Source organism: Hipposideros armiger, unplaced genomic scaffold, assembly GCF_001890085.2.
Source record: "Hipposideros armiger isolate ML-2016 unplaced genomic scaffold, ASM189008v1 scaffold_499, whole genome shotgun sequence".
Lineage (NCBI taxonomy): Eukaryota > Metazoa > Chordata > Mammalia > Chiroptera > Hipposideridae > Hipposideros > Hipposideros armiger.
In genome coordinates this window covers 1,006,003-1,019,273 of record NW_017731849.1, presented here as the reverse complement: position 1 = coordinate 1,019,273, position 13,271 = coordinate 1,006,003, and the positions used below count along the sequence as shown (strand labels likewise).

At 42.2% G+C, this 13,271-nt stretch overlaps 1 pseudogene; it reads left to right on the top strand.

The window, feature by feature from the left end:
- Window positions 1–4,422: 4,422 nt before the first annotated feature.
- LOC109396016 (kallikrein-1-like) lies at window positions 4,423–6,702 on the top strand (annotated as a pseudogene).
- Window positions 6,703–13,271: the final 6,569 nt, after the last annotated feature.

Genomic DNA, 13,271 nt, shown 5'->3' with positions numbered 1-13,271 from the left:
AACAGCTCTTAAAATTCAAGTTCCTAATTTTTCAGTTGCAGAAACAGATCCAAAAATGTGAAGAATTCTAGCCAAGCTCCCTGAGATAGGGAACACGAGGTCAGGTTAGAATCCGAATCTCAACCCTTATCTCCTAGTTCAGCAGTAGCAAAAACTACTCAGCAGTGAATAAAAGTACTGAAATGAAACCTTTCCTTTGCCCCTTACATTGTCTGTAGATCCTATCTTGCAAAACTTTCTTTTACAAGAGAAGAGGTTTAGGTCTGATTAATTCAATTTAATGCCATCGGCGCGCCTAAGGGGTCCAAAAATGGTATCCATTAACAAGCTGTAGAGGCACATAAAATCATTAAAACTGTCTCAAAATTGTGTGTATATGTGCATGCATGCATTTTCTGAGTCAAAAAAACTGTTGGGGGTGGGGGGCGGGGTGGAGCTTCTCAAAGCATAAAGACTCACTACACCAGGACTTGATTTTTGAAAAGACACGTTTATGCCTATCCCATCAATTACCAGCTGAACGAACCTGGCAAATTAATTAACCTCTCCTTTCCTCAATGTGCTCATCTGTAAAGGGGGATGTGGCTATTTGTCCACCTTGTATTTATTCTCTCCTTTTCCTTATTAACAAGTCCTGGTGTTTTTGCAGAGTTGCAACATGCCCTATTAAAATATGTACCTTCCTACAGACCTTTGCAACTAGAGCTGGGGATATGACCAGGTTCTGGTAATGAGATGGTAATTGAAGTCCCTGGCTGAGGTTTTTGAAAAAGTCGCTGTTTTCCCCATTAAAAGAAAGTGGGGTGGGGAGGAACAGACTTAACAGGCATGTGCCTTTAGCCTGCTCACCCTTTTCCCTTTTCCTACCTGGGATTCAGATGCAATACTGTCATGTGCCACTTAATTACAGGAATACGTTCTGAGAAATGCATCATTCGGTGATTTCATCGTTGGTCAAACATCAGAGACTGCACTTCACAAACCAAGGTGGTGTAGCCTCCTACTGTAATTGCATGTGCTAGACTTTTATATGACTGGCAGTGCAGTCGGTTTGTTTACACCAGCATCACCACAAGCATGTGAGTAATGTGTTGTGCTTCAATGTTACAACAGCTACAGCATCATTAGGAATAGCATGGTAATTTTTCAGCTCCATTGTAAGCTCATGGGACCACCGTTGTATATGCCGTCTCTTGCTGACTGAAACATCATTATGCGGTGCATGACTACCTATTTTGTGAAAGTAAGAATGAAAGTCATGTGCTAAGGATGGCAGACAAGGGATAGAGGAGAAGATGTGGCTCTTTGTACTTTCCTTGAGCAGTTACACAAGTTCTGGGCTGACTACCTCCTGATTTATGATATTATGAGAAAAAAATAACACTGTACTGAGATTTTTTTTACATGCATATCCAAATACAGGATTTTCTATTACCTGACTCATAAGATTATTTGAGTTAATCCATTAAAATCATTTAGAATAGAGCCTGGCACATCATAAATCTTCAGCTATCTCTTTTTTTTTTTCAAAAATTTTATTGGGAAACAGTGTGTTTTTCCAGGACCCATCAGCTGCTCCAAGTCAAGTAATTGTCTTCAATCTAGTTGTGGAGGGCACAGCTCTGCGGCCCATGTGGGGATCGAACCGGCAACCTTGGCATTAGGAGCCTGTGCTCTAACCACCTGAGCTAACTGGCTGCCCCAATCTTTAGCTACCTTTATTACAATTCCTACTACTTCCGTTACTACCATTACTACCACTGCTTCTTGCACCACTAATATTATTGCTAGAGTGTAGCTCAGAACATGTATGCCTTGTAGCAGATGAGTGTAACAGAAGAAAAAAGTGGAGAAGTAGGTACAGATCACACTGGGATGTGCTTTGAACAGCAGGCATGAAAGTGCTATTTACCAGCTTGTGAATCTCATCTGTCATCAGACAGGTCAAAAAAAAACAGTGAGGAAGGATTTCTAGCAGACTATTAGCTGTAGGAACCCAATGTCTCATGATAAAGAATGCATCCAAATAAGAGAAAAAGTCAAGGTGAGATGGAAAAGCTTAATCCGAGACAATGTTCAGTTCAGAAGGGATTTTGAGTAAAGCAGGGCATTAAATGCTTATTAAAGTGGCTTTGAATCTCACCTTCTTCTCCCTGTCTCACTATGGATTTGTATTAACGTCCTTTATAGCTAGAGCTATCACAGAATATATCACCCAGGGTAAACCAATTGTCCAGGGTAATCTGGTACGTAGCGTCAGTGTACTCATAGCCCACGCTGGCTAATATAAGCCTTGTTAAGAGAAATGTGGGGAGTATAAATTGGTATAACTTCTTTAGAGGACTTTGACCACATGTATCAAAAGTATTAAAAGTGTTCATACCTTGCAGTGGCTGGGTGGCTCAGTTGGTTAGCTGTGCCCCCCACTACTAGATTGAAAATGGCGACTGGACTTGGAGCTGAGTTGAGCCCTCCACAACTGGATTCAAATAACTATTTGACTTGGAGCTGATGGGTCCTGGAAAAACATACTGTTTTCCAATAAAATTTCTAAACAAAAAAAAAATTAAGAGAAAAAAAAAATCATTCATACCATTCATTCAGGAGGTAATGCCACTTCTAGATCTTCATCTTAAGGATATAAGAGATTGGCCCAAATATTCATGTAAAAGAACGCTTATTATAAGAACGCTTGTTATTTATAATAGGAAAAAAAACCCTGAAATCCATGTAAATGTCCAACAACCCACCAATAACAAACTTGATTAAATATATTGTAGTATAACCATGAAATGGAATATTATACAGCATGTACATTCATGTTTTGAGAACTATATAATGATGTGAAAGAAATTAATAAAGTGTCCAGTGATGAAATATCTAATATATATACACACATGAACAAATTAAAAAAAAATTAAGATGTTTGTAGTTGTAATCTCCTCTCTGGTTATACTCTGATATTTCCCAAGTTTTTACAATGAAAATATTTTTAAAATAAAAAAGTGCAAAACAAAACAAAAACCTTCATCAGTTAGAATTCAGTTCTTAAAGGAGAAGCAACTCTCTGTATTCCAAGTATGAAGGGTTTTAATCTAGGGAATTACAGGCTTACACATCTGCTGCAAGGGCTGGTGAGCAATAGTAGGAAACTGTCACCAAAAATCTCAGCCTGCAGCTTCAAAGCAGGCAGCTGCCAAGAGCCCACTAAAAATCACAAAGCCTACAGGAAGCCCTGCCAACCCTCAATACGCCACAGGGAGGAAAGGGGCAGGAGGGAAAAGAAGAGCTTAGGAAAACACCACTGCACTTGAGGGAACCAAAAGACAACGGCAAAGCAAGTGAGTCTCAAGAAGCTGCCCCAGAGCAGCAGCCCACACCTCAGCGGTGGTTGGGTCCCCCGAGCTCCCCTGCCAGCCCTGCCACTTCTCAGTCTACAGTCTTCCCACCATTTGCCCACAACTGCAGCGGTGGTCATACCAGACAACATAAAGTTTAAAAAAATTTTTCAAAACTGATAATACTATGAAAGTTTCTACTTGCCTAGAATTACCCATTTGGTGCATCAAAGTCTTGGGGTTCTACTGGGGGCCTACTGGAGGTCTCTAGAAATGTACTGTCCAGCCAGTCCAGCTATCGACTGCATACGAAACAATATGCAAATTGTTATTTGTTTCGTTCTCTTCTCTTCTCCTTTTACCTCAGGGGATTATGATGATTACAAAGGATTTGTCTAGTGCAGTACAGAGCAGACAAACACTGCGCCTGTGTCCTCCTGTGAACACATTAAAATCACAACTAAATTATAGAACAATCAACCTGAAGAGCTCCAGGCTCAGCACTGGCACCAAACCAGGGTCTACGTTAACCTGATGATCACAGCTCTTCCCACTCTAGCGACTCCCTGAGACCCTGCCTCAACCAACTCACATACTTCACGAGGCTTCATCAGCGGCTGAACCTTAAGGGAGCTGGCAGGTGGCAGCAGGAGCCAGTAATCCCACTTCAGGGTGTTTATCTGAAGAAACCTAAAATCCTACCTTGAGGGGACATATGCATCCATATGTTCATTGCAGCATTGTTTACAATGGCCAAGATGTGGAGGCAGCCTGGGAGTCTGTCGATGGAAGAATGGATAAAGAGGAGGTGGCACATATACGTAATGGAATATAGCTCAGTCGTGGAAGGGAACGGGTTCTTGCCATCTGCAGCGGCATGGATGGACCTGGAAGGTATTGTGCTGAGTGGAGTTATGTCAATCAGAGAGAGACAGATGCAATGTGATTTCACTTATATGTGGAAACTAAGAACAAAATTAACAAACAAAACAGAAACAAACTCATAGATACAGAAAACATTTTGATGATTGCCAGATGGGAGGGAAGTTGGGGGTGTGGGTGAAAGAAGGTGAAGAGATTAAGAAGTAAATCTGTTGTTACAAAGTAGTTATGGGGGTGTAGGGTATAGCATAGGATATTGACTGAATGTAATCAATAGTATTTTAATAACTATGATTGGTGTTAGTCGGGTACTAGATTTATTGGGGTGATAGATGAGAGGGTTTGGGGGGCAGGCTAAAAAAGGTGATTGGATTATGAAACACAAATTGGCAGTGACAAAATAGTCATGGGGATGTAAAATAAAGCATAAGGAATATAGTCAATGATATGGTAATAACTATGTATAGTGCTAAATGGGTACTAAATTATTCAGGGGGATCATTTCTTAAATCATATGAATGTCTAACCACTATGCTGTACACCTGAAATTAATATAAAATAATATTGAATGTCAACTGTAATTTATAAATTTTAAAAGGGGAGAAAGGTGAAGGGTAATAAGAGGTCCAGATTTCCAGGTATAAAACAAATAAGTCATGGGGATGGAATGGACAGCATAGGGAATATAGTGAAAAATATTGGGATAGCATAGTGTGGTGTCAGATGGTTGCTGGACTTATCACAGTGATCACTTCTTTAGGTCTATAAATGGTGAGAACGTACGGTGTAACCCTGAAACTCATATAATATTGTATGTTAGCTATATTTTTAACAAAAATCTTTTAAGAAGAATAAAAAGAAGGGAAGGTTAATACCATAGCACAGGGAAACGAAGACTAGGATACACAACCATTGCAGTCTGACGGGAAGCAGAGAGCCTGTGGTGGGCAGAATAACCGCCTCCCTCCCCCATATAGACGCCCACATAGATGTCCATGTGAATCTGTTCCCTTACATGGCAAAAGGGGATTTTTCAGATGTTATTAGATTAAGACCTTGAAATGGGGAGATTAGCCTGAATTATCGGGGTGGGTTCTTTTCACAAGGGTTCTGAGAAGTTCAAAAAGGAGGGTCCTCCCTCCCTTTTCTCTCTCACACACTGTCACCCCCTGGCCTCCTCTGCCTCTGTTTCTCATTCTCGCTCTTTACTTCCTCCATCACTTTCCCACTTTGTCTATTTCTCACTCTCCTTTCTTGTTCTGTTTTTTCACTTCTCTTTCTTCCATGTGTCTGTTTCTCACTGTCTTTTCTTCTCCTCTTGCCTTCTTTCTGCTCCCTCTAGCTCTCTGGTCTCCCCTCTGCATTTCTCATTCTGTGCATCTTTTTAATTTTTTTCAGTAATTTATATATTTTTTAGTGTGAAATAAACATTTTTTAAAATTAGTTTCAGGTGTACAACACAGTGCAATATACTTTTTATCCCTCAAAGTGACAGCCCCCCCCAATCTGCCACCTCACTCCCCCCCATATCATACTTATCTCTTAAAATTCCCTTGACTCCACTCCCACACTATACTCCACATCCCGTGACTATATAGATATTCAATTATAGTTGACATACAATATTATACAACATCAGCTTCAGGTGTACAGTGCAGTGATCAAGCCTCTAGCCCACCCATGAAGTGGTTTTTCACTCACTTTTTCATTGTCTCTGGATCTGCCTTTCCCACTGTCACATTCTTTTGTTTTCTCGCTGTCTGTATTTATCCATGCGTCTAAAGCTTTCAGGCTCAGGTGTTTTTCTTTGTTTCTGTCTCTTTTAGGAACTGCCCCCATGCTGTGCTTGCCCTTTTCCCCTTGCCCGTCCTCTCTCCTCATTCCCTTGGTCCCTCTCTGTCCCCGGTACTTACCAGCTCCAGCTGGGGCGCCACAACCTGTTTGAGAATGAAGACACAAAACGGTTCGTTCATGTCAGTAAGAGCTTCCCACACCCTCAATTCAACCTGAGCCTCCTGAAGAACTCCACCCATCCAGAAGAAGACTACACCTACAACCTCATGTTGCTCTGCCTGGCAGAGCCCGCACAGACAACAGACGCTGTGAAGGGCCTGGACCTGCCCAGCCGTGAACCCCAACTGAGGAGCACCTGCTATGCCCCTGGCTGGGTAGCATCGAACCACATCCATTTGCTGTTCCCAGATAAGCTCCACTGTGTGGACTTTGAATTCGTACCCAGTGATGTGTGTGCCAAAGCCCACACCCAGAAGGTGACAGACATCATGCTGTGTGCTGGATACTTGACGGGTGGCAAGGACACCTGCGTGGATGCCTCGGGGGGCCGCTGATCTGCAATGGTGTGCTTTAAGGAATCACATCGTGGGGCCATATTCCATATGGCTGACCCAGTATGCTGGGAGTCTTCACCAGATTTGTGCCCCTCCTGGAGTAAATCAAGGAGACCATGGTGGCCAGCCCCTGAATGCCCCCAGTCAAACCAAACATGCATGAAAAATAAAAGTGAAATGAGGCAGAAGAGACAGTCAGAGAGCAATGTGACTGCATGAGAAGGGGGCGGGGTGCAGTGTGAGAAGGACACAGCCCATCCTTGCTGGCTTTGAAGACAGAGAAAGGGAGCTTTGAGCCAAGAAACGCGGGCAGCCTCTAGAAATTGGAAAAGGCAAAGACATGATTTGTCCCCTGGGGCCTCCAGAAAGGAAATTGCCCTGCCAAGTCTTGGATTGAGCCCAGTGAGACCATATCAGACTTCTGATGTCCAGCATGTGAGATAATACATTTTTTATTGTTTCACACAACTAAGTTTGTGGTGATTACAGCACCAGTAGAAAATGAATACAGAGACCTTCCAGTCCTGGGACAAGGAGGAACCCCGGACAAGAGAGCAGGGCAACAGATGAGATAATATCTCCTCAGGTCAGTACTTAGCTGCGGAGGAAAAGGGCAAAGGGTAGCAAGGGACTCACCAACACACAGCCATGTTTCGGGAGCTCCAGGAACAACGGACTAATGCCTCTTCCAGGACATGTCATAGCGAGGGGTTTCAACTTCCTGGAGAGGCCTCGTGAGGAACCCGGCACGCTCCTTCACGTTGAACCAAGCAAAGGGAAGAGTGTAATCAGGTAAGTGTTAGAGAACGATCTCACTTGTCTTGCCCGGGCATAACCAGACCCCGAAATCTGTGGATGTGTCAGTTAGGGGACGCTTCGAGAACTGTTGTAAGAGTCGGGATGGGATGGGGAGGCTGTGCATTCAGAGATCCGTTAGTGATAGTTTTGGTGGGAACCAAGTGCATTGTCAGTGTGATGCCTTGAAGAACTAGCTCGTCGGGACCAGCAGCTCCTCAGTGGACATGGGTCAGGAGGCCTGGAGCTGATCTGTGAAGATACTGCCCTCGGGGCCAATGAACGCGTAAGGGACGGCACACAGACCTGAGGTCTCCCCAATCCTCTGTCAAAAGGATTCTGATTTCCCCCACAGACGCCACAATAAGAACAAAAGCCCTCGAGTGGGGAGAAACAGCCAGAGAAGAACTTTGATTGTTATTATATATATTAATTTATGTCAGATGAGATTATTGCCTTTGAAAGACAGATTTTTTTTTCTTGCCATCAGTGGGAACAAGGGCTTTAGATCAAGATGAAAGCAATAGGCATAAAGCATCTTTGACATACACTGACATATGCAATGGACCAAAATACATATACATCATTTTATTTCATTTTCCATTTCCTCCCCTCACCCCATGGGACGGGTGATACTCTTGAAGAGAATAAGGTGGTCCCTTGTACATCTGAACATTTTTCTGTGTCCTCTGTTTTCTTATACTCCAGGACCTTTATCACCATTAAGAATCATACATAATCATTAGTTTTGTCACTTGCTCAAAACAACTGATCTCTGAGCCTTTACCAACTGATATCCATGGAAGGATGTTCCTCTCCCCAAAGTGCGCTGCAGGTGGCTTGGCTGCTATTTTATTGGTTAGTGGAAAGAGCTGTGTGATGTTGTCTTACTCTGTCATCCTACATCACGTGTTCTGATGTCTAAGGCTTTCAGGTGACCATGTCCTTGCTTGGGTAGCGTTCTTCTCTGCTTCTCTGATCCTGTAGTTACGTCATCGCCATGAGGTGGACCCTTTCGCCTCCTTTTGGAGAGAAAAGTGATCTTCTGTTTAGGATTCGAGCTGAAAATGGATTTGCACATTGAGCTCTGCAGTGACCACTTGCTCTGGGCTGTAATGTCAGACTTCAACTCTATGTAAATTATACTAGGCTCTTGGGGAGGGATGGGGAGACAGAGTGGCAAAATGAGAGCTGTTCCATCACTAAGAAGCCCACAGCACAAGCTCACTCTTGTGTGAGCTTGCTACCTAAGCAACCGTAGAGGAAACGTGTTCTCTTTGGCCTAGTTAATAAAAGAACACATTGCAGGACAAAACGGAGAAACGGAAGCCGCTCCCAGAGAGCCAAGGGCAGGCAATGGCCAAGTCACATGTGTGAGGGAGGGCGGAGTACCCACGGCAGCATCTTGGGGTCAAAGAAGCCTTCGCAGCATCCACACCCAACAGGACTGACAGACAAGAGCAAGTTGGTTTTGTTGCTGCTGTAGCGACGCACTTGTTCTCCCAGGGAAAACGAAACAGGAAGCACTCATGGATGGCCTCTTTTCTCTCTGTTCTCTGAGCAGGATGAGAAAGGTTTGAAATTGTAGCCATAATTTTTTTTTTAGATCTTATAGACAAGGTCACAAGATTTGACTGATTTGCCAAGTTCACACAGCTGCTAATTTTTAGAGGCAGTTTTCAAAGCCAGATTCCAAGGCCTCGACTCTTTCAATTAATCAAGTGAAAGTGGGGAAGTGGCTGGGCTAGGAACATGTGTCTCAGGAGAATGAGAATTCAACGGGCTGGAGCCTTCCGTGATTCTATTTGCAACTTCCACACGTTATTTGTGGTTGACACACGATGCACAAAAGCAGCTGAGCTTTGACTGCCATCTAGTGGCCATTGTCTATAAGAACGCCAAGTGGGGTTTTTGTTATATGTTTTTGCTGAAAAGCCATGAAAATCATTTGTTTACAAATAGATGTATACTAAGAAACAAAGAATGTTCCCTGAAATCTTAACTTATGTGCAACCATGTCACACAGAGAAATCTAAGCCAAGTATGGAATCACTGAAAACGGACTTTGTAAATTATTTAGTCTAACTGCCTTACCAATGGAAACATTTGATCCTCAGATACTAGAAGGGATTACAGAGACTAAAAGAACTTAGAAGACTTTCCCAATTCAGGTTCCTTATTTCTTATACATTATCTATGTAGGGCCAGCATATGATCAAGAGCGCAGGCTTCAAAACCAGCCTGTCTGGGTTTCTTTCCTCCCTTTATTAGTTTAATGGCCTTGGCCAAGTTGCTTAACCTCTGAGCCTGTTTCCTGATATGTGAGAAATAATAGTACCTATTATATAGAAGGGCTGAGATACTTAGATGGTAGATGGTAGGTAGATGATTGATAGATAGATAGATAGATAGATAGATAGATAGATAGATAGATAGATAGATTTAAACAGAGATTACTTGCAACAGTACTTGGTACATGGTAAGCACAATACAAACATTAGTTTTAGTATTTGATATGAAGCCTATTTTTACAGTACAGGTAAGTTTACTATAAACCTCACGGTAATTACACAGACTGCTTAAAGCCTAGTATCATAAATATGTATAAAGCATTTTAAGAGCATAATGCTAAGCCCCTGGAAGCATGACTATTTTGTAACAGTTGGCATGCTAGTGGTTAGTCCTGAGAAGCTATTTCAACTTGAATCCTTGAATAAAAAAGAAAAGATAGGAGAGGGTAAAGACAAAGGGTAAAAGAGATAGGCTACATCCTCTGTCATTGATTGATACATTCACTGAGCATTATCCTAGGGACCATAGGAGGTTATTTTAGGTTAGCCATGCTTTAAAAGTATTTGGTCCGCATGGTCAAAACTTTCATACTAAGGTGTTAGTTAATTTTTTCACTGTTGATATTTGCATGGATGGTGTAAGTGCAGTAGTGGGTAGGCCTGTTGGTGTCCTCATGAATCAAGGCCGTGGTACCAAGCTGTCAAGTCCTCTCCAGCACATTCCCAGTTAAGGAGATGCTCGGCCCTTCCCTGCCCTGCCCTGTCAACACAATCATTTTTCTTCTCATCATTTCATATAACGCAGTAAGGCTCAAAAATCTCCTGATACCAAATCACAAGTGAGGCTGGTCTGTAGTCATCAGGTTTCAAGTTATGCTGGATTCATAAAATGAATCGGGGAATTCTCGTTTTCTAAAGCGCTGAGTAGTTTGAAGCAGTTAAAACGACAGCTATGATCTTTTCTGGCCTGCTTTTAGTGGTACCGCTTTAATTACATTTCCTTATGATTTATGGTGTGATTAGTCAATTAAATTTTCATTTTATTTTTGGGTCGGTGTTCATTCTTTATCCTCAAGTTCCCTAACCTAACAAATGTCTTGGTGTTACATATCTTGTCCATTTCCTCCGAGACACAGGGATTTCTATTTGCAGCATCAAGCCTTTGTTTCAGGGCCATTTTTTTTTTTTTTAATTTTTTTTATTGGGGGAATTCAGGGGATGGGAACAGTGCTGGGGAATTGGGGGAAGGGGAACAGATAAGTTGCTGTCATTTTTTGTTCTTTAGTCTAGTTGTGGAGGATGTTGCTTCACTGGCCCAAGTTGGCACCATCATTGCGCTCTTCCCGGGCGAGGCAGATCCGTCGCCGGCTTCTGGACAGCCGCTGACGCTGGCTGCTGGCTACATACGGTAGCCCATGGCAACCTACTGCCACAGGGGCTGCAGCCTACGCCGTCGCCGGCGACTCCCAGCAGCCCAGCTCCAGGTTGAGCTGTTGTTCAGCATCTTAGCTGTGGAGGGCAGTGTCATTGGCCCTCATATGTGGGATCCGAACTGGGACCCTCTGGTGTCCCAAGCCAGTTCTTAACCATAGCGCCACTCGGCCGGCCCCTCTGGGCCATTTTTTTAATACTCTACAATTGAATATAACACATGCACCTATAAAGATGCATGTATGGTGCCTGATTACTCACATTTGAAGCGTGTCAGCAATTTGCTGACTAGTGCAGGGAGGAGGAAGGTGACTGCAGCTTTAATTCAGAATGTTACCTAAAATACCCTCATCACATGTCTTGACTTTCCTAGGGGCCGTCTCCCTCTCCCTGGTTTCCAGGCTTCAAACAGGGGCTTAGTGTGGCTTCTTTCTACACGTCCTGCCACTCTGCTACATAGGATTGGGGCCTAAGATGATCAGAGGGACACTTCAGAGAAATCCGCGTCTGGGACAAGGTTGGGGGAGGCATGTCAAACCTCGGGCTGTCCTTCATTTTATTCCAAATGTCAAAGCGTTTAGGAGGTATTTTTATTACAAATTGGTTATTTGAGAATGTTCTTTATCTTAAATCTTTTTTAAACTACTAATTCTATTTTTCATTCTATTTCTTTCTCAGTGATCTCAAGGAAGAGGATAAACGTGTCACTACTGTGTCGTATCAGATGTTAAGTATTTGTTAACATTGAGGAATATTTCTAATACACTATACTGTGAAATGTTAACAAGTGATCTCCTTTACTAAAAAATCTAAGTTATTCAGTGCACTTAAAAGTTTTACTTTTAATAACTTTATTCACACAATTTTCTAGGAACTGAAATGTAGCTAATAAGTAAGTACCACCTGATAGTTGTAAAATGAAAATAACATCTGTGATAGAAAAAATTATTAGCTCTATGTAAAAAATATTGCTATTTCTAAATTTTGTCCCTTATATACAACAAGTGTATTCAAAATAAAGGTGATAGTAGTAAAATACAATCAATAATGGTGAGGATCCATAAATAAAAAAACCCAGACCCAGGCTATAGTCTATAGTCTCTTGAATCTTAAGAGTAATGAAACCCAAGTAGATCCATTTGAGTTAAATTGCTGTCTGCTCCTGTTTCCTAGAATGGGACTAAATCCACAAAATTCTATCTTCAGACAAAACCATCTGCACAGACGCTAGATTTGACCATCTCTAACGTCCCTTCAAACACTAAAATTCTATAAGCCAAAAAAGCAAGATCTCATTTATACCTTGTGTTCATAAAGGCCAATAAGTAGTTCTCAAATTAGATTGTTTTGAACTTAAATGCCTGTCACACTTATTTTCCATATTGCTTCACAGTGGTGTCTCTCTTTTCTATGATTCAGATCTCCCGGTGGATTTCTAGGAAGCCTGGAGTGTCAGGTATGTGGCCTATTTTCAACTAGAGTAAACAGACCTTGACGCCCCCGACTCGATCATGTTTACCAGGACTTCCAGTTAAGTTCAGAAACCCAAGAAGCTTATGAGCAAGTTTGCGCTTAAGGAACCCAGCAATGAGCTGAGGCTCAGGCATGACTTGTAATGTTTTCAAATCCTTATGGATCCCATTTGCATCTTCTTTCTGCTCCATTAAGTTTTCTTCTTTCAAATCAGTTTTTTCCAGATGACAGGAGAATGTAACTGTGGAGAGCTCCCACGCTGAGACTAGCTCTTTTTGTTTCCAAGTTTTAAAATCTCAGTGTCTAAGTTAATAACTGAATTTAGACAAAACACTCTCCCTTGGGCCAATCGCTGGGTGGCCAGGGAGGCAGGATCTGTAACAGCTCCATTTTGAATATAACATAAATGAAAGGAGTATCTCCCCCAAAGAAAGGGATGCTGTATTCCACAACAGAGGGAGAGGAAGTGCTATGCCTACTTTCTCTTAATCATATCCATCACTGTGAAATGCTTTTGAAAAAAAAGAGTAAAAGAGCAGCTTCCATTTCTTTTTTATTTTTATTTTTTTTTAAGATTTTTATTGGGGAATTGGGGGATGGGAACTAGCTCTGGGGACTTGAGGGAAGGGGAACAGACAAGTTGCTGTCCTTTTGTTCTTCAGTCTAGTTGTGGAGGACGTTGCTTCACTGGCCCAAGTTGGCACCATCATTGC